This window comes from Dasypus novemcinctus, chromosome 12, assembly GCF_030445035.2.
Source record: "Dasypus novemcinctus isolate mDasNov1 chromosome 12, mDasNov1.1.hap2, whole genome shotgun sequence".
In the NCBI taxonomy this organism is placed as follows: Eukaryota; Metazoa; Chordata; class Mammalia; order Cingulata; family Dasypodidae; genus Dasypus; species Dasypus novemcinctus.
The window spans coordinates 5,212,619-5,237,661 of NC_080684.1; the positions used below are offsets into that span (position 1 = coordinate 5,212,619).

General features: G+C 41.7%; 1 long non-coding RNA gene across 1 annotated transcript in view; it reads right to left on the minus strand.

Annotated features, from left to right (window-relative positions):
* Window positions 1-879: 879 nt before the first annotated feature.
* LOC139440111 (uncharacterized) overlaps window positions 880-25,043 on the minus strand; it is a 50,247-nt gene continuing 26,083 nt past the window's right edge. Inside the window, exon 2 of the long non-coding RNA XR_011650165.1 lies at window positions 880-1,037. This is a non-coding gene — a long non-coding RNA (uncharacterized lncRNA). The remainder of the gene's footprint in view (window positions 1,038-25,043) is intronic.

Here is a 25,043-nt window from a genome sequence, read left to right on the forward strand (position 1 = left end):
TCATCTCGTTCCAGAGAGCTCTGGGTGTTTGCTAACTGCCCTGTGGCAGGAGCTGACTCTAGGAGCTCCTTACTCTGCCACCATCTTCCTGTATAGTTGCCATTGAATTTTAATACCATTTCTACACTAATTATCACAAGTTAGGTTAGGTTGCCATTAACTACAAAACCAAGCACTCTAATTCACATTTCTTGCCTCCCACTGTCTTTGCTATTCTTCTTATACTAAGATAGATGGCTAAACCAGCAGCTCACACTGAACTTGTTAATCCACAAACTCCAAACACTCTACCCACCTGTCCAAGGCCAAAATATTCCAAGTAATTCATGGTTAAAATGCCAATGTGCTCGGAGATACTCTATGTCCTCCCAGCTCCCAAGGAATAAATGATGGTTGAGGTTCTCAATGACTAAGAAGATGAGGTGGCACTATCTAATGTTCAGGTGGGGATGCTATTCCATTCTACGATATAAATTTTACCTTTTTTACTTCTTTATCTTTCCAGTGATTTCTTATAAAGAGACATAATCATGTACCTGTATTTGAGATAAACAACTTTGTACGAGAAGAAAGTGTCAAATCGGGTCCTATTCAAATTGACCCCTTTATAAAAAGGGATTCTCAAGAGGCAGCAGCAGATTATTAACTATATGGTAGGGGTCATTACCTCAGCAACACTTTTCCCTCCATCTATTAAGAATTCTGTAATTGCAAAGCAACATGGACTTGAGAGACGTATGTCCGGGCAAAGCCAAGCCTGGCCCTTCCACAGATGTCCTGATACTTCCTTATGGGGCCTTTGACTTAACCACCGTTTCCCACCTATTCTTCTAAAGCACCAAGAGAACACAGGACCTGAGCAAACACTACACAGCATGATCTGATACAGAGTTTTCATTTCTGTAATTGGGCATGACTCTAAAAGCAAGCAAAAACAGTGCATATTCTGGAATCACTCACTTTTGAGGAAAAATCTGTATAAGAAGATAAGAGACTGACTGCTGGCTTTGTCTGAAGAATCATTCTGGTTCCATATGCTAGAAGAAACAAGGATTGGGGTATGGTTAGAGAAACTGATATTCCAGGTAAAGAACTACCGTTCTTATAAGCATCAGTGGTCCCGTAAGCTGGCATGGATTCTGGGTACAGGGACTTGGAACTCTCTATGTGCAAGCCTGTGGGGGTGCTTGTGAATGTGGGGTCAAGGCAGGAGGTGTGAGTGAGAGGGGCAGTGGGGGACATATCCTGGGACACACTTCTAGCCTCCACTCTTCACCCAAATCCAAAATTCCAGGATTAGGAATGAAACTGAACTGGCTCCCATTTGAGAGAAAGTGCTGTCCAGCTGCCCCTCAGCACTGCCCAAGGCCTGGCAGGGTTTCTGGAGGACTTGGGGAAGGGGCGACTGACTGGCCTGTTTCACACCCTGGCTCTCCCCCTCTGCTGACCTGCTCTCCTGGAATGAACCAGGCCCACCACAGCGTCTCTGGACCACAGGGCCCAGGGCTCCCTGCTCCTCTCAGCACCCACAGCTCCAGCCAGACAGGGCTGCCCTGTCCCCCAAGCTCTACTCATGCCCCTCCCTGACAACGTTCCTCAGGCCACTGCGGGTTTTCCTGCACTGGGCCACGTGGACACGCATAAATCTTTTCCCCCCTCCCTCCCCCAGCTGTCAACACTGTTCCAGAACAAGTCTGATTCTAGAAATTATCCTGTACTAGGGTCAAATAAAGAGATTTGGGAAGTAAAAAGAGATGAAAAGAAAGAAGAGGAAATGTGGAATCAGAAGAAGAGAAGAAGGGAAACAAGTGCACATGGAATCCACGGCTTTCCTAGCTTTCTTTTTGGCATTTCAGGAAATTCAGGAATACTGAAGGGAACACAAGGGTAGCTGCAATTAATGTCTTATGTCACCATGCACGTGAAGTATAGAACTAGCTGATGAAAACAGACACAGGAAGTGAAAGGTGTCCTGAGAACTACACAGGGAACAGAGACCCCTTCCATACAAGCCCCTAGGGTGCTTGGTCATTCACCCAAAGGCTCCTCAATTTGGAGAAGAGGGCTTGTAGCTGTCTGTAGGGTCAACATGGACAGCTTCCTCCTCCATTCCTCTCTCTGCCTTCCCAGATTCCAGAACAAGTGTTTGTGTTGCAGATCCTAGTACTGACAGCTACAAAGACCATGCATGAACTGAGGGTCTTTGCAGGAACCTCAGAAGATCTGTTGTTTGGAGACTGAAAGGAGGCATAAAACCAAAGAAATGGAGATGCCTCAGGACTCGACCCCTTATACCCTTTCTCTAATGAGCCAATTCTGTGAAAGTCGGGGTTTTAGTACAATAGATCTAAAGTGAGTTTTAGAAAAAGGCTTTACTTTTAATATTAGGTATTATATTAAACAATATTTTACCCCAACTAGTTTTTTTCTTAATATTGATCAATAAAACAAACACATATACAGATAAGCACCCTAAAGAAAGACAGAGTTCCCTGGATTATATGAAGTCTGTCTTCCCGGTGGCTTCCACCAAGGACACTCCCTCTCTCATAGAACCCTCATTGAGTCATAGCTGAACAAGCAACTGTAAATTTAATACTTAGCATCTGTCCTCAGGCCAATGTCTTTCTAAACACTTCCTTTATTGAACTCTGCTCACTCACATGGAAGGGAACAACGGAACATTATGACCCATGACCCATGGACTAAATGTAATACTTGGACTTCCATGCCTTTTATACTTGCACATCAGTTTTCTTGGGTATAAAATTAATGACTCCATTTTCCTTTGACACGATGCACTGTTTTCAAAACGTTGATGATATTCTAATGTTCTTTCAATTATGCCACTTGGTTTTTTCTAAATGCACAAAGGATTTCTATTTTTCTTTAAAGCCCACCTATTTGACTAGAATATATATTGTCATTATAATCATTTTCATTCAGTGCTCTGTTTGAGAGCAGCAAGAGACAAGCAATGCATGTAAGACTAAACACAGATTTCTCATCAGAAACCATGCACGAAAGAACAGAGTGGAATGATGTATTTAAGACACTGTAAGAGAAAAACTTTGAAATTAGAATTTCACATCTGGCAAGACTGTATTTCAAAATTGAGGATGAGTATAGAATATTCACAGATAAACAGAAATTGAGAGAGTTTATAACGAAGAGACTAATTTTGCAGGAAATACTAAAGGGTGTGCTCCTGCTTGAAAAAACAAAAAGAGGAGAGAGAGGCTTGGAAGAGAGTCTACAAATGAAGATTGTAGCAGTAAAAGTAACTGAAGAGTATCAAAAGAGTGGTGAAAATAAAAGATGATAGAAAAAACCTCAATGTTTAGGCATGAACTTAACCAACATTGCAAAGCCCCTGTATACAGAAAACTACAACTCATTGTTAATTTTAAAAAGATCTAAATAATTGGAAGGACTTTCCATGATCGTAGACTGGAAAATTAATATTAAATGCCAGTTCTACTCTAATTGATACACAGGTTCAGTGCAATCTGATTAAAATTCCACCAGCATTTAAAAAAGAAAAGGAAAGCAGGATTATAAAATTTATTTGAAATGGGGAGGGGTCTTCAATAGCCAGACACATCATAAAAACGATAAGCGAACTTGGAGGACTCTCACTTCCATATGCACTCTCACTCTGGATTTTAACTCATATTCCCTACCTGCAGAGGTAAAAACAGCATGGTCCTGGCATACAGAAAGACACACAGACCAATGGAAACAACATGATGGTTTCAGAAACAGACCACCACATCTAGGGTCAAGAGATTTTGGACAAACCTGTCAAACACACCCAGCTCAGGCAGAACTGTCCATTCAACAAATCTACATGGGAGAACTGTAGAGCCGTAGACAAAAGAAAGAAAAAGGACCCTGTAGCACTTTGATATTATTCATACATTTCAAAAGAAATTTTGGATTATGTTTGTAAATTATCTTTTCCTCTGGGTATATGAGATTATACTGGATTCACAGGTTTACTTGATTCAGTAAACTTAACCTACTTGTGTCAGTAGGGCCTTGAGCACCAGCCCCAGGGTGGGTTGGGACTCTCCGATAAAAAGTATGGCAAGGACAGAATTGAGGGTTTTTGATGTTGGAGTTTTGATGCTGGAGTTTGATGCTGAAGTCTTAAGGTGGAGCCACAAGAAGGAAGCACAGAGAGGTAAGAGAAGCAAGCCCCAGGAAGGGAGGAACCCAGGAAGCCTGAACCCTTGCAGATGGCAGCAGCCATCTTGTTCCAACAAGCAAAAACAGACTTTGGTGAGGGAAGCACCTTATACGTCATGGCCTGGCATCTGTAACCTCCCACCCAACCAATTTCTGGTATTTTGCATCAGCACCCCCTTGGCTGACTAATACAGAATTTGTTCCCGAGGTGTGGGGAAGTTCTTTGGCAATTACCAAAATGCTGGAATGGTTTTAAAAAAGGGAAAGGGGTATTTTTTTAAGGAATTGTGAGATACTTGGAAGAAAAGACCTATAGTGCTTTGAAGAGACTGCTGATAGCAATACGGATGCTAAAGAGACTTTTGATGATGCCTTACAAGTAAGCAATGAAACTATCATTGGAAACTGGAGGAAAGGCGATCCATGTTTTAAAATTGCAGAGCACTTAGCAAGATTAACTCCTGGTATTTCATGGAAGGCAGAATTTGAAAATGGCAAGCCTGGGCATTTAGCTGAAGGAATTTCCAAATGAACCTGGAGAATGCAGCTTGGCGTCTGCTTTCAGCTTATAGCAAAATGCTAGATAAGAGAGATACGCTGAGGACTGAACTGTCAGGAATAAAGAAAACAGAAACGGATTCCAGAATTTCCAAGCTTCTGGAGATGAAGATCCCTGATGGAAGTGCCCCATTGGAGGACTTAACTAAACTAGGAACTAGTAAATCAAGATTGAAGATATATTTATCTAGGAAAGATTTGTGGGACGGCTTACTGTCTGAACGCGTGTACCCCTGCTTACTACATGCTAAACCAACAAAGTTTATGAAAGAGCTGTATGAACAAAAAAAACCTGTCAGCCTGTAATAAAAAGGACAGGGAAAGGAGAGATTGAAGGAGAAACAGCTTTAAGAGGAAAACCATGGAAGTTGAGATCTGGAATTAGGACATCACCTTGGGACAAGAGAGGAACCCCACTCATATGGACAGAGGGTGATTTTGCCAGCAGTTGAAGAGGGTGGATGTTCCTGACCGATGTTCTGGGAGAGTTTTGCTGCCCCATGGTACAGAGAGGGTGGAACACATTCCCCAAGGAATAGGGCAGTTAAAGTCAGCACCCCACAGGTCTGAGATGGGTGGACCCATCCCCCAAAGGTTAGGGAAGGCCAGGTCGTCAACTCACTACTCTGTGAGAGGGTTGAGCCTGTATGCCGAAGGTTAAGGAAGGCCAGGTGGTCAACTCATTGCTCTGAGAGAGCTGAGGTTGTATGCCATAGGTTAGGGAGAATGGTGTCTTCACATCACTCTACTAGGGGGGGGTTAAGACTCTAACCCAAAGACTGGGTAAGGTGTGGCAATCACCCCAACACACTTGGAGGGAGACACCTAGACCTTGGTCAATGCCACGATGCTTCATGAGGGTAGAAACAAGAAAATAACCATTGGACAAGTCAGTGGTACGGGTGGTTCCACATATGGACCCAAGAAGAAGAAATCATCATCTGAAGAATAACTCGAAGACTGACAGTGAATGGAGGATGCCCGGCAGCTTTACTGAAATGTAGAGTACCCATGACTCATGTTTCCCTCCCAATTTCTCTTGATTATAATGAAAATGTTTACCCTTTGTCTGTCCTTTTCTGTACTGGAAGTAGATGAATGGTTTTGTAAGTTTCACAGGTCTATAGAAAACTTTGCTCCAGCACAAACTGTATTTCTTTAAATTGATGGCCATGTGATTTAGTACTTGCACTGTAACTGACTTAAATTTTTTTTTTATTGGGGATGTCTTTTTGGAATTTCGAGGGTGGGGTGTAGCAGTTTGCAATTATTGATGAATTCCAAAAAGAAATATTGGATGGTGTTTGTAAACTGGTCTTTTCCTCTGGACATATGAGATTATACTGCACTCAGTATTCTTGAGTAGTTAATCAAGTAAACCTCTTATGTCACTTGGGCATTGAGTACCTGAACTTGGTGGGTGGGGATTGACAGATAAAAGGCATGGCAAAGGACAGAGTTGAGGGGTTTTGATGTTAGAGTTTTGATGATGGAACTTGATGCTGAAGCCTTATGCTGGAGGCCCAAGAAGTAAGCACACAGAGGTCAGAGAAGCAAGCCCCAATAAGGGAGGAACTCAGGAACCCTGAACCCTCACAGATGTCAGCAGCCGTCTTGATCCAACAACTGAAAACACACTTTTGTGAGGGAAGCAACTTATGATTGATGCCCTGGTATCCGTAAACTCCTACCACAAATAAATACCCTTTATAGAAACCTAACTCTGGCAGTTTGAGATAATTGATGAATTCCAAAAAGAAATACTGGATTATGCTTCTAATCTGATCTGTATATGGGCGTGATTGAGTTATGATTAGGGCTTTGACTAGGCCACCTCATTAGGGCATTGATTCCCCACACCATGGTGGGTGGGGACTAACAGATAAAAGGCCAAACAAAGGACAGAGTTGGAGCTTTTGATGCGAGGGTTTCTGATGCTGGAGTTTGATGGTCAAGACATAAGCTGGAGCCCTGGAAAGTAAGCTCACAGAGGAAAGAGAAGTCAGCCCCAGGAAGAAAGGAACCTTGAACCCAGAGAAAAGCAAGCCCAAGGAATTAGGACCCAGGAAGCCAGAGCCCTAACGGACATCGGCAGACATTTGCTCCAAATAGACTTAGGTGAGGGAAGTAACTTAAAGCTTCATGGCCTCGTATCTGTAAGCTCCTACCCCAAATAAATACCCTTTATAAAAACCAACCAATTTCTGGCATTTTGCAGCAGCACTTCATTGGCTGACTAATACACCAGCCCATTTCTGTTATTTTGCATCAGGACGCATTTGGGTGACTCATACAGACCCCTACCTCACACCTTGTACGAAAATTAACTCAAAATTGAACAAAAACCTAAACATATGAGCAAGAACCGGGAGGCGGACTTGGCCCAGTGGTTAGGGCATCCGTCTACCACATGGGAGGTCCGCGGTTCAAACCCTGGGCCTCCTTGACCTGTGTGGACCTAGCCCATGCGCAGTGCTGATGTGCGCAAGGAGTGCCGTGCCACGCATGGGTGTCCCCCACATAGGGGAGCCCCACACGCAAGGAGTGGGCCCCGTAAGGAGAGCCGCCCAGTGCCAAAGAAAGTGCAGCCTGCCTAAGAATGGCGCCACCCACACGGAGAAATGACACAACAAGATGACGCAGCAAAAAGAAACACAGATTCCCGTGCCGCTGACAACAGAAGCGGACAAAGAAGATGCAGCAAATAGACACAGAACAGACAACCGGGGTGGGGGAGAGAGGAGAGAAATAAATAAATAAATAAACCTTTAAAAAAAAATAGCAAGAACCATAAAGCTTCTAAAAGAAAATGTAGGAAAATATCTTCAAGACTTGTGGTGGGTTGTAGATTCTTAAAGGAGATAAGAGAAGGACTGAGATGGACTACTGATGTTTAATGTAGGTAGAAGTTTTAAGTAACCTTACTGTAAAAAGTGTGGAAATGTATAGAATTGATGGTAACACATTATAGTGAGTAACAGACGGTGTATGAACGGGAATATGGCTGAAAAGTGTACTCTAGGGATGTAAATGTCAGTTAACAGAAAGCTGGAGAATCATCTAGGAACTAAATACCACAGTAAAACCAGAGGTGGATGAGAACTGTGGCTGACGGTACAGATGCAAGAGTGTCCTTTGTGATGGAGAGCAAATATACATCACTATTGCAGGGTGGTGGGAATGTGGAGAAGCATGGGAAAAATACAACTGGAGTGACCTATGGACTGTGGTTAATGATAATAATGTAATATTCACAATCAATGCCAAAGATGTACTGTGTTGATAATGTGGGAGGATGGAAAAGCGTGCCAACTGTAAGCTATGGCCTTGGTAATAACCTGATGATATTGTCTCATAACCTGTAACATATATGCTACCACGTTGTGGAGTGTTGATAGAGGGGTGTTGAATCAGAATTCTGCATATCTGCATGATTGTTTTCTAGGTTTATAACTACCGTCATAAAGATATATTTAAAAAATAAAAACAGCCCAATTGGAGGAAAAACAAACAAATGTAAGATAACGACTATAGTTGGTAGTAAGATTTTGATGATATTCTTTCATAATTTGTAACAAATGTTGCAAAACAATGCAAGGTATTGCAGGAGCATTGATGTATGGGACCCCTGTATGACTGTATGCATGTTTACATTATAAGTTCACACCTTTTACTATACACACTGTTTACCTATGTTCACGTATGAATCCTACAAAATAATACTACTATGGTGGGTTAGGGGAAAAATACACCAAAGGTAAGATGCTTTGGTTAGTAGTAATATTTTGAGGATACTCTTTAATGTTTAGTTAAAAATATTTCACAACCATGTAAGGCACTGCTGGGAGGGTGAGGTATGAGAGCCCTGGATGACGTTAAGTATGTTTGTTTTGTAAGTTCACAACTATTACTATAAATTTATAGTTTATGTATTTTTAGGTATGAGTGATATACTTCAATAAATGAACAAAAGTGAAAAGAAAATCCACAATTCAAAAGTTCCCTGGGGGCGATCAATAAGAAAATGGAGGTAAAACAGGCAAGCGTCAGTGAGATGGAAGTGAGATGAGTAAAATGATTTACTGAGGATCACGGGGGAAAAAAGATTGAACTAAAGTTAATGGAGCCTTACAGACATGTAGGAGAGTTAACATTCATACCAAATGCTCCTAAAAACAAACTAGCACAACAAGTGAATAAACCAACTCACGGGAGTTAACTACATGACTCAGCGGGGGCAGTGCCAGCTTCTCACAATAAGGTCCCAGGATCAACGTCCACTCCTGCAACCACAAAAAGAAAAACGAAAAATTTACCTACGTCAGCGGAGACAAGACCGGCGATTGGGATCAAAAGAGGAGGAGGATGGGAAGCAGACTTGGCCCAGTGGTTAGGGCGTCCGTCTACCACATGGGAGGTCCGCTGTTCAAACCTCGGGCCTCCCTGACCCGTGCGGAGCTGGTCCATGCAGTGCTGATGCGCACAAGGAGTGCCCTGCCACGCAGGGATGACCCTGCGTAGGGGAGCCCCACACGCAAGGAGCGCGCCCCGTAAGGAGAGCCGCCCAGTGCCATGAAAGTGCAGCCTGCCCAGGAATGGCGCCGCACACCCAGAGAGCTGACACAACGAGATGACGCAACAAAGAGAAACACAGATTCCTGTGCCGCTGACAACAACAGAATTGGACGATGAAGAACACGCAGCAAATAGACACATAGAGCAGACAACGGTGGAGGGGGGGAGAAATAAATAAAATAAACTTTAAAAAAAAAAGAAGAAGAGGAGGAGGAGGAAGCAGGGAAGTCCTGAGGGGGAATTTACACAACAAAGAAATAGCCAGTGACAATAGCAGAAGAGAGTCACTGGCTAACCTCCAAGGGAGGGGGCATGGCAAGCAAACACATGAAAATGGGCAATTATTTAAACAGACATTTCTTCAAAGAAGATATACAAAGGGCCAATAAGCATATGAAAAGATGCTCAAGTCCATTAGCCATCAGGGAAAGGCACATCAAAAGCATGAGGACTTATGACTTCACACCCATTAAAAGGGCTATTATGTTAAAAATTGGAAAAGAGCAAGTGCTAATGAGGAAGCATGTAAATAGCAAACCTTATACATGGGTGGCAGGAATATAAAAATGCACCCAGTGTGGAAAACAGTTTGGCAGTAACTCGAAAAGTTAGACTTAGAATTAACATATGACCTGGCAATTCCACTTCTAGATATATTTCCAAAACAAATGAAGAGGCAGGGATTCAGACAAGTATTTGTATACCAATGGTCACCGCACAGTACACAAAAGGTAGAAGCAAATATCCACCAACAAGGGCTGCCAAGGCTGTAGCTGCGGGAGGGGTGAGCCTCGCTCTCTGGTAGAGGCGTGGGTGGCCGCGGCCTCTGGGCTGGGATGAACCGCGCTCCTGCTGGAGGCAGGACAGCCAAACCCGAGCTAAAGCCAGCACAGCGGTAGCAGCTGGACTGACCATTGCTGCTGCAGGATTTGCAGGCCGTTAGGTTTTGCAAGCCATGAAGCAAATGGAGCCTCAAGTAAAACGAGTTTTTCAAAGTCTCCCAACATCTGCCTTCAGTGGTGGCTATTACAGAGGTGGGTTTCAGCCCAAAACGACAAAACCAGAGGCAGCATTCATACTAGGTGGAAGCCCTACTGCCAATAAAGGAAAACTAAGGGATGCTCATAGACAAATTATGCTCTTACATCACCCAGGCAAGGGAGGATCTCCTTATTTAGCAGCCAAAATCGATGCAGCTAAAGATTTACTACAAGGTCAGGCTAAGAAATGAAGTAAATGTAGGATGAATTTTAAGTTCATATCAATTTATGCATATGATTACCAATTTTTATAATAAAATGCCTCTAAGCCGTAATTTGTAAGAAATGAGTTAGCACAAAGCCTTGTTATAATTGTTTAAACTTGAGAATTTAAAATCATACTATGCAGTAGGATATTTGGAGGTTTTTAATGATAAATGTACTTAGACCATTTAAATAAAAATATTATTCATTACTCATTTAGCTAATAATTATCTAACTATGTGTACCAGGCATTCTACAAGGGAAGGTGAGCCACAGAGTTCTCAGACTAATGGCAGGCTGATAAACAGGTAATTAAAACACAGTGTGATGTTCTGATGGAATTCGCACAAACTCTTGTAGTGATTTTTACCTTGTTAGGAGAACACCGAAAACCACTTTGTAAAAGGCAACGGCCCAACTACTTGGAACCCTGTAGCTAAGTGACACAATCTTGATAGAAAAAATTAATCCAACTATGTATATGTAACAACGCACAATTCTTACATTAAAAACTGTAATAATAAGATACAAAGAAAAAAAAGCCAACCAACTGATGAACGGATAAACAAAATGTGGGAAATACATATGACAGAATATTATACAGCTGTAAGAAAGAAAAAAGTCCAGATGCATGTGACAGCATGGATGAACACTGAGGACATTATATTCAGTGAAATAAGCCAGACACAAAAGGAAAATCATCGTATGCTCTCACGGATAGTAACTAATGATAATAAGCAGACTCATACATTTAGACTCCAGACTAATTTACCAAGGGATAGAATGGGGGTAGAGAATGGAGAGCTCATGCTTAAATCGCACAGAATTTCTATTTCGGGTGACTGTAAATGTTTGGAAATAGACAGTGATGGTGGTAGCACACTACTGGGAATGTAGTTAACTGTGCAGAATTATGTTTATAAATGTGGTTGAGAGGAGTTTAAGGTAATATACGTTACAGAAGGAAAGTTAGAAGCCAAAACAGGATTGTTTAACTGAACGCTGTTGTGGATGATGGACTCGGTTAACAGTACAAATACAAGACTGTTCTTTCATGAATCATAGCAAATATATGACTCTATGACATGTTGTTAATAATAGGATGGTATATGGAAAATGAAACCCTCATGTAAACTATGGACTGTAGGTATCAGTAATATCTTATTTTCCTTCATCAGTCCTAACAAAGGTAGCACACCAATGCAAGGTATCAATGGAGGGATACATGAGAACATTGTGTTTTTCACATGACTTTACTATAAATATACAACCTCGCTAATTATTACAAAATTGCACAAATTTAAGAAAGCATTAGGCTAACTGAAAGAAACCAGACATAAAGTACTTCATATTCTATTATTTCATTACTATAAAATGTAAGGATAAATGAATTTATAGAGATGGAAATAGATTAGTTGTTAGTCAAGGCTGGGGAATAACAGAGGGATTGAGAGGTGACTGCTAAGAGCTATGGGGCTTTCCTTCCTGGAGTGAGAAAATGTTCTAAACTTGACTGTGGTGATGAATGCACAACTCTTTGAATATACTAAAAGTCACCATGGACACTTTGTACAGATTGTCTGGTATGTGAATGTATCTCAAGAAAACTGCTCCTAAAACTTGGTACATACATCGTGGAGGTCCTTTTAGTTCAGTATAAGAACTCTGGATTTTACTGTAACCTGGGAACGTATGGGGTTCAGTAAAGAGTAACAAGGGACAACACCTGCCTTAGGCTTTCACAGGATCGTGCTGACTACAAGAGAAGAATGGACCACAGAGGCAAGCAGGCCACAATGCAGACCAGGTAGGAGCTATCACAGTATTCCAGGTAAGAGACATGGTGGATTAGACAAAGCAGTAGCTGTGTAACAAATGGACCACACTAATGAAAGATGTTGTTCCTGAGGGAAAGTGTGCTAGCGGGAAGGGTGGGGTATACGGGAATCCCCTCTATTTCTGATGGAATATGTATGTCATCTAAAGCTACTTTATAAATAAAGAAAAAAAATTTTTTTTTATTTTGACATGGAAGCAGAAGAATCACTGGAGTCTCGGTCAGGCTAGGCAATAGAAATACTGAGGCATCATCAAACCTATTTCATATTTGAAAACATGGAGACGGAATCCTAAGGGAGAGTGCGCTGAATGATCCATAAAAAACAAAAATGACACATCAGTCTTCGACAAACTTTAAAATACCGATCTATAAAACATAAACTATAAAGGCAAACTACTGACCAGAAAAAATATTTGCAAACCTAACTAACACAAAGAAAGAACAGATATCTAGAAAATCTGGAGCTGATATATGGAACAGGTATCTAGAAAATCGGGAGTGGATGTGGCTCACGCGGTAGAAAGCCTGTTTCCCATATGGGAGGTTCCAGCTGCAGCGCCGATACCCCTTAAGAAAAAAACAACAACAACAGAGAACTAGCAAAAAAACAAAAGAACAACTCAAGGGAGCCAATTTGGCTCAGGGGTTGAGGGCTGCCTTCCCACTTATGAGATCCCGAGTTCAATGCCTGGACATTGTTCTAGGAAATAAATAAAAACCCTCATATCTGGGATGTATTAAAAGAATTTCCAAAATTCAATCATAAAAACATTATTATTAGAAAGGGCAAAATATATGAACAAACATTTCACTACAGTAGATATATGGATGGGAAATAAGTACATGAGAGATGCGCAATATAATTGGCAATCAAGGAAATGAAAACTACACCATTATGAGGTATAACTACATGTAATTAAGACAAAAATAAAGTGACAACACCAAATGCTGGTTAGAAGGCAGAGAAGCTAGATCTCTCGTATATTGCTCGAAGGGATATAAAGTGGTATAGTCGCTCTGAAAACTAGTTAGCAATTCCTTCTAAAACTAAATATACACTTATCATACAGCCCGGCAAGGGCACTCCTGCACGTTAATCACAGAGAAATGAAAACTAAGCCCAACTAAAGCATGACTTTCTTCTTTGAAAGATTAATCAAACTGATAAACCTCTAGGCTAACCAAACATAAAATAGAGAAGATACAAATTACCATTACCAGGAAAGGAGGAGAGGTCATCCCTCCTGGTTCCACGGACATTAAAAGGATACTCAGGGAAGCAGACTTGGCCCAGTGGTTAGGGTGTCCGCCTACCACACGGGAGGTCCGTGGTTCAAACCCCGGGCCTCCTGACCCTGTGGAGCTGGCCCATGGGCAGCGCTGATGCGCACAAGGAGTGCCCTGCCACGCAGGGGTGTCTCCCGCAAAGGGGAGCACCACGCGCAAGGAGTGTGCCCCGTGACGAGAGCTGCCCAGGAGTGGCACCGCACACATGGAGAGCTAACGCAGCAAGAGCACACGACAAAAAAGAGACACAGACTCCCGGTGCTGCTGACAAGAATGCAAGTGGACACAGAAGAACACACAGCGAATGGACACACAGAGCAGACACCTGGGGGGTGGGGGAGAGGGGAGAGAAAAAAAAAAGGATATTCGAACAAGACTACGAACATCCCTACATCCAATACTTTGATAACTTAGATGCAATGGCCCAAAACGCCTTCAGAGATACAAACTATCAAAACTAATACAAGAACAAATGTATAATCAGAATAGACCTATAGCCATTAAAATTCTGAATCGAAAATCAATGACATTTGAAAAAAGAAAGGACCAGGTTCAGATGATTCATACTATCCATCATTTAAGGATAAATGAAAACTCTCCACAATCGCTTTCAGAAAACAAAGGGAACATTTCCTAACTCACTCTAGGAGCCCAACATTACCCTAACGCTAAAACCACATAAAGATATTTTTAAAATGGAAAATTACACACCAATATGTCTCATGAACATAAAAACAAATTTTCTCCCATTCTCGGGGAATGTCCAGCTGACTAGAGGTTCCTGGAAGGAAAATTCACATAACAGGACATACCTATCTTTATTATTATCTATCTTTATTATTACTTTGTATTTGGTGGAAAAGAAACACATGCTCATATTAGTAAAAATCAAATGTTGAGACAAGTACACAACTAAAGGCAAGCCTCCCTCTCATCCAGGCCCTGCTCCTCAGTTCTACCCCCTCCCAGACACCACTTACCAATTCCTCTCATCTTTTTGCATGAACAGGCCAGTCAGGTATAAGCACATATATCTATGGTTCATTGGACATTCTATTTTTTGTGCATTTTAAAATTTTTACCCAAATAATTCAGTTATTCAGATATTAAGTCAACCGTCCTGAAGTAAATTTCTGTAACAGACCTAATAACGGGACAATATAACATAAAGTCACATCAGAATAGTCTTAGTGGAACGGGTGACATGAAAAGGGAGGACAACAGACATAACCCAGGACTGCCCTGGACAGGTGGGAACACACCACGTTAAGGTACAAATCAGGGCTCTGGAGTCCCCTCGGGTCCACAGCAGACACACGCACCACCTCCGGCTCCAGGCGCGGGGACGCTCAGTGGAGTAAAGGAGAGGGAGCTCAGATGAAGGGGGGCCCCCTCAGTGCACAGGACTCACACCTACCACAATCCTCCCAGGTGCAGAGCTCAAGGCGGCCTAGATCTGAGGAGCCACAGCCGTCGCCCAAGGCCTGGCGCTGAAGCCTGGACACCACCAACTGCCAAGGCCTGCAGCCCGGAGCTGAGCATCATGGGAGGAGGGGGCAGCTTCCAGGACCACCCACATGAGGCCCTCCCCAGACCCAGGGACAGCCAGGGCCGAGGGACTGCGATGGCCCTGCCCACCTCCTGGCTCAGGCACCCCAGGGGGCAGACGCTGGACCAGCTGCACCATTCCTCAGCCTGTGCCTTGTTTTTTATCTTTACCATTCTCCATTTAAGACTTTCAGTCCTTTCTACTTTTTTATCCTTCTCTTTAGACTTAAGCATTATCTTGTCACCTTACTTCGTGGAGATTACATTTCAATCTTGAACTCTTTTCCCATTGTCCTTATTTTCTTCTTCTCATTAATTTTTCAGGTTTTATTTAAACTTATGATGTACTGTCATATATTATTTCATTTTCTTAATGCCTTTCATCTTCTTTTCAGAAAATATATTTCAGTACATCATGTAGGTCATGATAAAGAGTTTTCATTCATTTGTGGTGGGATACTCTGCACTTTTCCTTCAGTACTTGAGAATAACATGAATTTTTTGTTGTTATTCATACAATTTTTAAAAACTATGGACGATAGATTCAAAACAACTTTTCTAATGACAGATCTACTTTTCTTTCTAGATTTTTAACAGAATTTTTTAAAGGATGAAAGCTTTCTTCATTATATTTCTGCACTCTGTACTTCTACCACTCTTATAAACGGGTCCTCACTCTCATTACTTCTACTTCTACCTTATCGATTTTCTTTCTCCCACTGACTACTGAGTAATCCTCTTATATGCTCTCCTCTCTTGAAGAGAAACATTAACACATTGCCAAATATAGTCATTTTCAAAACATATTTACACATTTTCAAAATTAATTATCTGTAAGTTATTTCAATGAGTTACACTGGATTTCATGTCTTATTTTTTATGTGTAAATGTACTGTTTCCCTACAATCATTAGATTTTAGTTTCTATTTATGTTATAATGAAATTTTTTGTCTTTATACTTTAAAATTCACTTCATCAACAACTACACACACTGACATGAGGTACCCCCTGATGTGAAGCATCTAAGAAGGACATAATGTTCTTTCTGTGGTAGTACTGACAAAGTGCATACTCTTAAATAAATAAATAAAAACCTCAAAAAGAAAAGAAAGCAAATGAAAATGGTAGCTATTCTGGGCTCATCAAAGTATGCTGAGAAAAACTGAGATAAAATAGGGGGCTTCCTGCAAGCTGTAGGCTGGAGACCTAGCCTGGTCACAGCCTCAAAGGAGGATGTGGACATGATGAAAGACTTCCATTCAGGAACTGTCCTTCTTTGCAGAGTTTCCAGGAATGGATCTGTTTGCTTTCAGGGTTACAGGTTAGGCTGAGGGAGGCTTAAGGGAATCCATGTGAGTCTCTGTGGTGTGACTGTGAGACTATGTGTGAGCTTGTGGGGGTCTCTGTGTGCATTTCCCTGAGGTGAGATGGACTGCTCAGGCTCTGGTGCTCCAAGGGGCAGGGCCTTAATGTGAACCCAGGCGTGTGGCTCCAAAGCTCTGCACTACAGACCTGCAGGCATCACTCAGTCATGGGAACATCAGAAACCACGTAGGGAAGCAGATGTGCCTCAAGAGGTTCAGCTCCTGCCTACCATATGGGAGATTCTTGGTTTGGTTCCAGGAAGCTTGCATGAAAGGCAGGCTTGGGAAACCGACACAACAAGATGATGCGACAAGAGACACAAGAGGAAAAATGTAACGAGAGACACAAAAAAGCAGGGAGAAGAGGTTCCCAGTGCCTCCTTAAGATGACAGCAAGCTGGTTCAGTGGGAAGCCACAGCAAGCTGACACAACGAGATAATGCAACAAGAGACATGAACGGAAAAACATAATGACAGAAACAACAACGACCAGAAACAGAGGTGGCTTAAGTGATTAGGCACCTCCCTCTCACATCAGAGGTCCCGAGTTCAGTTCCCAGTGCCTCCTAAAGAAATAAAAGCAGACACAGCAAGTGTATACAATGAGGGGATAGAGAGAAATAGAGCCATGAAAATAAGTCTTTAAAAAAACAACAAAAAGGAAACCAAAAAAACCACCACAAGAACAAAAAAAGAAACCACAAGGGAGTTCCTCCATCTGTGCATGTGCTTACAATTCCCTGAGTCTACAGAGAGACCAAACTGTCCACCTTTATAAGGAGGCCTTCAGATCGCAGGGCCTAGGGAACCTAGCTGTGCAGACAACCTCACACTCCGGCATTAGTTCCTGACGTCCAAAACTAAAAGAAAGCCCACAAGACTCTGCGTTAGATCACAATCCTGGGAGTTGTGAGGAATCACAGAGAATGACCTGCCAACCTCCACGCTGATGTCACAGCCAGGAGCTCTGCCACAGCGCACAGGCATTGGGAAGGAAAGTTAGTGCACTGGATTACGGCATTCCCACGGACCCCCTAGATTCTCAAATCTTGGACTCACACAGGAGGGTCTCTGATGAGTAAGAACTCAGATTCCACTTGTTTCTTAACCTGGTGTGCAAAACCTTGGTTGAAATGCAACTAGAGAGCAAGCTTAGAGGGAGTCAGCACTGACCCTCTGCGTCCCTCCATAAGGACTGTCCCACTGCCAAGGGCCAAGAATTCAATGAACAAACACACATGGTGAAGAACAGGAAGACTGGATGGAAAAATACACAATAATTAACTGGTCATTTTTAAATGGTAAGATATCAATATTTTCATATCTATAATTATTATATTTACCAAAAAGATTAGTGAATGAATATGAAAGAATGGATTGCCAAGAATGGAACTGATTCCACCAAAAAAAGACTGCCTCCAATCAAGTAGAAATTCCATTAGTATATTTAGTAAATGAAGTGTCAGTTTATGCAGATCCACGGAGGTCAAATTCATTGGAGATGTCAAGAAGGCACCAGTGGGAAGTGGACTTGGCCCAGTGCTTAGGGCCTACGCCTACCACATGGGAGGTCTGCGGTTCAAACCCGGGGCCTCCTTGACCTGAGCGGAGCTGGCCCATGTGCAGTGCTGAAGCCCACAAGGAATGCCGTGCCATGCAGGGGTGTCCCCCGTGTAGGGGAGCCCCACGCGCAAGGAGTGCGCCCTGTAATGGCAGCCGCCCAGCGTGAAAGAAAGTGCAACCTGCCCAGGATGGTGCCGCGCACATGGAGCGCTGACACAACAAGATGATGCAACAAAAAGAAACACAGATTCCTGTGGGGCTGACAACAACAGAAGCAGACAAAGAAGAACACACAGCAAAATAGACACAGAGGACAACTGGGGTGGGGGAGGGGAGGGGAGATAAATAAATGAATAAATAAATAAATAAACCTTTAAAAAATGAAGACACCAGTCACGAATTCCAAGAAGAGAGCAGAATACAAAGACATGGGACTCTCTCCTCCTCCAGAAAAGCAGCTGGAGGACAGGCTGAAACAGACTGGAAAAAGAGCTCTAGGCTTTAGACTTCACAATACTCAGGCCTCTCAGCCAACTTTAGACAAAGGGGTCTCCAGGGATCCACAGCCCCTGGAAAGCGGACGGAGAGGGACACCATCTAAGGCTGCACATTCTAACCCACAAATCTGGTCTGCTGTGTCCCCAAAAGCCTTTCCAGGCCAGGTGGGACCCCTCAATCTCACTCTCTTATAGCCAGGACTGAGTGTGGAGGACTCGCCTCTGCAGCAAAGAGGAGAGAGAGGGACACAGCCTAAGGCTGAAAACTTTGAACCCACAAATTTGGTCTGCGGAGTCCCAGGAGCTCTACCGGGCTGGGCAGTACCAGCTCATTGTTTGCCTTGGGAGCCTGCAAAGGACTAAGGAGATCTGACCCTCTCAATCTCCTACTCTACTAACCTGGAATGACTGTGGAGGACACAGAGGGGAGTGGAACCATTTCCTACCCAGGAAAAGAGAGGCGGTTGCTGGAGAAGTCTGACGAATTCTTTCTGAGAAAGTTTAAATTACAAGGCTCTTCATCTCCAGGCAAGAACCTCTACCACACTGTTCCAGTCTGTGTCACAGCAAAAACGCTCCAGCCAGGCACTGACCTGAAAGAGCTGCCAAAGAGTACCTTCCAGGAGCAGAACTAGGTAGAACACATGAGTAAATTAAAAATAAATAGCAGAGGCTTCTGCTAGCCTTTATGGCTTCCCTCCGAAGGCCCCAGGAAGCAAGTCTGCAACCCATTACTGGGCATAGCAGTTTGATATTACTGACGAATTCCAAAAAGAAATATTAGATTATGCTCATAAATTGGTCTTTTCCTCAGGGTATAGTACATTCTCTTGGATTCAGAGGTTTACAGGATTAAATGATGATCAAGGCTTTCATGGGGCCACATCAGCAGGACGTTGCATCCCTGCCCCTTGGTGGGTGGGACGCACAAAGAAAACAACATGACAAAAGAGATGGCTGGAGTTTTTGAGCTGGAGCCCAGGAAGTGAACACACAGGAGATCATCGCCAGAGGAACAGAGAGAGCTCTTTAGACACAGCTGAAGCCCAAGGGAGAGGACAGATATATTTGCCTGATACTCTACAGCTGACCTCGTAGAGAGAGGCAAAGCCTAGAGAGCTTTCTAGTCTAGAGCTGAACTTGTGGTGAACAGACAGGAGCTGGACGTGGAGAGAAATGAACCCCGGGAAGAGAGGAACCCAGAAAGCCTGAACCCTGGCACACATCGGCAGCCATCTTCCTCCAACTTGTGGCAACAGACTTTGGTGAGGGAAGTAACTTGCACTTCAGAGCGTGGTAAATAAGCTTCTACCCCAAATAAACACCTTGTATAAAGGCAACAGATTAATGATATTCTGCATCAGCACCCCTTTGGCTGACACTAGGTGCGGAGCCCTGTTTTGAGCAAAGAACAAGGACAAGACAAACCATCCAGGAGGAACACAGAATCAAAGAGCAGCAATAACACACAGCCTCCCACCACCAAAGCCCAACAAAAAGAAAGAAACTGAGCATCTGAGGAAACTGCATCCTAATCAGATGCCTAGCATCAGCAAAAATTTACAAGCCAGACTAAAAAAATGGCAGACATGACCCAGGAAAAGGAATATAACAAAGCCTCAAAAGAGACACAGGATTTGAGAAAACTAATTAATGAGATGCATACACAGTTCCAAAATCAAATTGAAAGAAAAATGAAAGAAAAATATGGCTAAAGAAATGAATGAGATCAAGAAGATACTGAACAAGCACACAAAAAAATGTGAAACCCGAAATAGAAAAGTAACAGAGCTAATGGGAAGGAAAGACACGATAGACATACAGCAAACTCGAAATGAAAGAAGAAAGAATAAGTGATACCAAAGACAGAAGAGCTAAAATTACAGAGAGAAAAGACTGGGAAAAAATGAACATGGGTTCAGAGAGGTTGAATGACAACTCAAAAACCAACAACAAACATGTCATAAGATATCCAGAAGGAGAAGACAGGGGAAGGAGGGGGGGGGGCTAGTATTTGAGGAAATACTAGTTGAAAATTTCCCAACTCCAGGGAAAGAAATTAACCTACATGTCTAAGAAGCCCACTGTATCCCAATCAGAATAAATCCAAATACACCTATTCCAAGACACATACTACTGAGAAAGTCAAACCTCAGAGATAAAGAGAAAATTCTGAGAGCAGTAAGAGAGAAGAGAACCATTACTTACAAGGGACACCCAGTAAGATTTAGTACAGATTCCTCATGAGAAACCATGGAGGCAAGCAGACAGCACTATAATAAAATTAGGAGACCGAAAGAGAAAAACTGCCAGCCGAGAATTCTGCATTCACCAAAATTGTCCTTCAAATACGAAGGCGGGTATATAATATTCACAAGCCAATACAAATAGAGTTCATAATAAAGAATCCATCTTGCAGGATATATTAAGGGAAGCCTTAGAACCTGAAAGAAAAAGGAGAGTGAAGCTTGGAGGAGAGAATAGGAGAATAGAAGGAGAACCAAAAAAGTAAAAAGACAGACCAAAATGTGATATGACATATGATAACCAAAGAAGAAAATGGAGGAAAGAACTAATGCATTTACAGTAATATCACTGAATATGAATAGATTAAACTGACCAATTAAGAAATACAGGCTGACAGGATGTATTTAAAAAAAGCATGAGTCAGTCGTATGCTGCGTACCAGAGACCCACCTTAGACCCACGGATACAAACTGCCTGAAAGTGAAAGGCTGGAAAAAGATACTCCATGCAAATAGTAACCAAAAACAAGCAGGCTTAGCTATACTAATATTGGAGAAAACAGACAGTAAGTGCAAAAAGTTAAGAGAGATACAGAAGGCCATTAAATATTAATAAAAGGGACAAGCAACCAGGAAAGTATAACAGACATAAATATCTATGCACCTAACCAAGGTCTCCCAAATACATGGAACAAACTCTGGGAAAATTGAACAGAGAAACAGGCATCTCTACAATAAACAAGTGGAGATTTTAAAACACCTCTCACAACATTAGACAGAACTAGACAGAAGACCAACAAGGAAAGAGAGACCTGAAACAATATGATCAATAAGTTAGACCTAACACACATATACAGAACACAGCATCCAAACTCAGTGCATTAGACATTCTTTGAACATACCCATGCATCCTTCTCAAGGACAGACCACATATCAGGGCACAATACAGCACTCAATAAATATAAACATAATCAATTTATACAAAGCATCTTCTCAGATCAGAAGGGAATCAAAATCACAATCAATGACAGAGAGAAAAAGTTAAATTCACAAATGCCTATATTAAAAAAGAAGAAAGAGCTAAAATCCAAGAATTAACTGAACAACAGAAGAAACAAGAAAAAGAAAAGCAAACCATCCTCAAAACAAGCAGGAGATAAGAAAGATTAGAATAGAATTGAAGGAAATTGAGAAAGAAAAAAAAAAACAGTCAAAACCAAAAGCCAGTTATTTGAGATGGAGATCAGTAAAATTCACAAACCCCTACCAAGATTAACAACGAAAAAAAATCCTAATAAATACAATTGGAAATGAAAGAGGGGAAGTTATGACTGATCCCACAGTACTCGAAAGGATCATAAGAGGATATTCTGAGAAACCGTATGCCAACAAACTAAACAACCTAGAGGAAATGAGCAAACGCCAAGAAAAGCACAACCAGCCTGCATTAACACTACAAGAAATACAAGAACTTACCAAACCAATCACATTGAAGGACACTGAAACTGTCTTTAAAAATCGCCCAACAATGGAAAAATCTAGGACCATGTCACTTCACAGGTGAATTCTACCAAACATTTTAAAAAGAATTATCACCAATCCTGTTTAAACTCTTCCAGAAAGTTGAAAAGGAGGGAAAATAACCCACCATTTTTTAGAAAGCCAACATCACTGTAATACCAAACCCAAATAAAGACACAGTAAAGAAAAGAAATTACAGACCAATCTCTCTAATGACCATTGAAGCAAAAATTCTTACCAAAATATTTATAAATCGAATCCAGCACCATATCAAAAGTCCTATACATCACAATCAAGTGGGATTTATTCCTGGTGGGCATGCCTAGTTCAACATACGAACATCAATCGTTGTGATACACATTAATAAATGGAAGGAAAAAAAGACACATGATCATCTCAATCGAGGCAGAAAAGGCATTTGATTAAAACCAGTATCATTTCTTATAAAAACATTTCAAAACAGAAGAATAGAAGGATTATTCCTGAATGTGATAAAAACCACACATGAAAAACCCACACCTGACATCGTACCAACTGGGGAAAGGTTGAAAGCTTTCCCTCTAATACTGGGAACTAAACAAGGATGCCCACCAGCACCATTGTTATTCAGCATTGTAACAGAAGCTCTAGGTAGAGCAATTAGAGAAGAAAAAATAATTGAAGACGTATAAATAAGAAAGAGGAAGTCACCTTATATTATATTTAGAAAATTCTGAAATGTCTACAACAAAGCTATTTGAGCTAATAAAAGAGTTCAGCACAATGGCAGGCAGCAGGATCAACACGGAGAAATTAGTAATATTTTTGTACACTAGTATTCCACATTCTGAGGAGAAAAAAAAGGGGGAAATTTCATTTACAATAGCAACAAAAACACTCAAATACCTAGCGATCAATTTAACAAAAGACATACAGGACCTATAGGGAGAACATTACAAAACAATGCTAAAAGAAATTTTAAAAGACCGAAACAATTGGAAAGATATTCCATGTTTGTGAACTGGAAGACGAAACACCATAAAGATGTGAATCCTACCCAAACTGATTTATAGATTCACTGCAAGACCAAGCAAAATTTCAACAGCCTACTTTAGAGAAACAGAAAAGACAATTACCAAACCACTTGGAAGGGAAGTGCATGTGAATAGCCAAAAGTATTCTAAAAAAGAACAACAACACAGAAGTAATTTCACTGGCTGACCTTGAAACATATTACAAAGCTACGCTGGACAAATTCGCATGATACTGCAATAAAAAGATACAGAGGGAGCGATGTGTGGGATAGAACTGCGAGTGCAGGAATTAACCGTCACCTCTATGGTCAAGTGGTTTTTGACAAGCCCTCCAAGCCTGTGTTAATGGGGAAAAAACAAGACTCTTCAGCAAATGCTGCTGGGAGAACAGGTTATCTATAACCAAAAGAATTAAAGACATCCCCTAGCTCACTCTCTATACAAGAATCAACTCAAGGGAAGCAGATTTGGCTCAACTGATGGAGCATCCACCTACCAGATGGGAGGCCCAGGGTTCAGACCCAGGCTCACCTGACCCATGTGGTGAGCTAGCCAACGCGAAGTGCTGATGCACGCAAAGAGTGCCGTGCCCTGCAGGGGTGTGCCCTCTGTAGGGAAACCCCGTGCCCAAGGAGCACGCCCCCACAAGGACAGCCGCCCTGTGCCCAGGTGTCCATCAGCCGGTGAACAGATAAACTGTGTTGTATTCACACGATGGAAGATCACGCAATGCTAAGAAGAAATAAAGTCATCAACCACAGGACAACGGGAATGCACCTGGAGGACAGGATGGTGAGTGAAGCACATCCCAGGCACCAGCCAATAGATATTCGTATTTTTTTCCCAGTTGTGGCTGTCAGGCACTTGTCCTGATTAAAAAACCGTGATATATTGACATGACAGAACATTAAATGGGCAGTAAAAAGAAATGATGTCATAAAGCATATGACACCGTGGATGAATCTACAGGACATTATATTGAGGGAAGCGAGCCAGACACAAAAGGACAAATACCATATGAGCAAGTTACCATGAACCAAATATATTGTGTAATATATTGTATCATTGAAAAAAAGTGTATATGTATGCAATATATTTTAGAAATGTATGATTTTATCCAACAGGGTTTTCTTTTTAAAATATTCTTTATATATTCAATTTTTAAATTTAAAAATGAAGTGAAAAATAAAGTGAGGTTACACTAAAGACTTGAGCATTGGAGACTTTAAACTTTGTTACTTAAGAAAAAGATGTAACAAACAAGAGAGTGTAATCAAACGTTATTTTTCAGCATAGTAAAACCAAGGGTGGAATATGAATATAGATAAAACTGCATATATGACGGTTTTCTTTGAAATTGAACAAATGTATGTTAACACTACGAAATGTTAATATGTTAATATCACTTATGCTATCTGAAAGAAACCTGACACAAACTACAACCTACTGCATGCTTCTATTTATAGAAAATGTAAATGAGTTTATAAAGATGAAGTTAACATTTGTGGTTATGTAGGGATGGGGAAGGACTGCTAAGGGGCGTGGTTTTTTCTTAAAGTACTAAAAATGTTCTAAAAATTTTTATGGTGATGAATG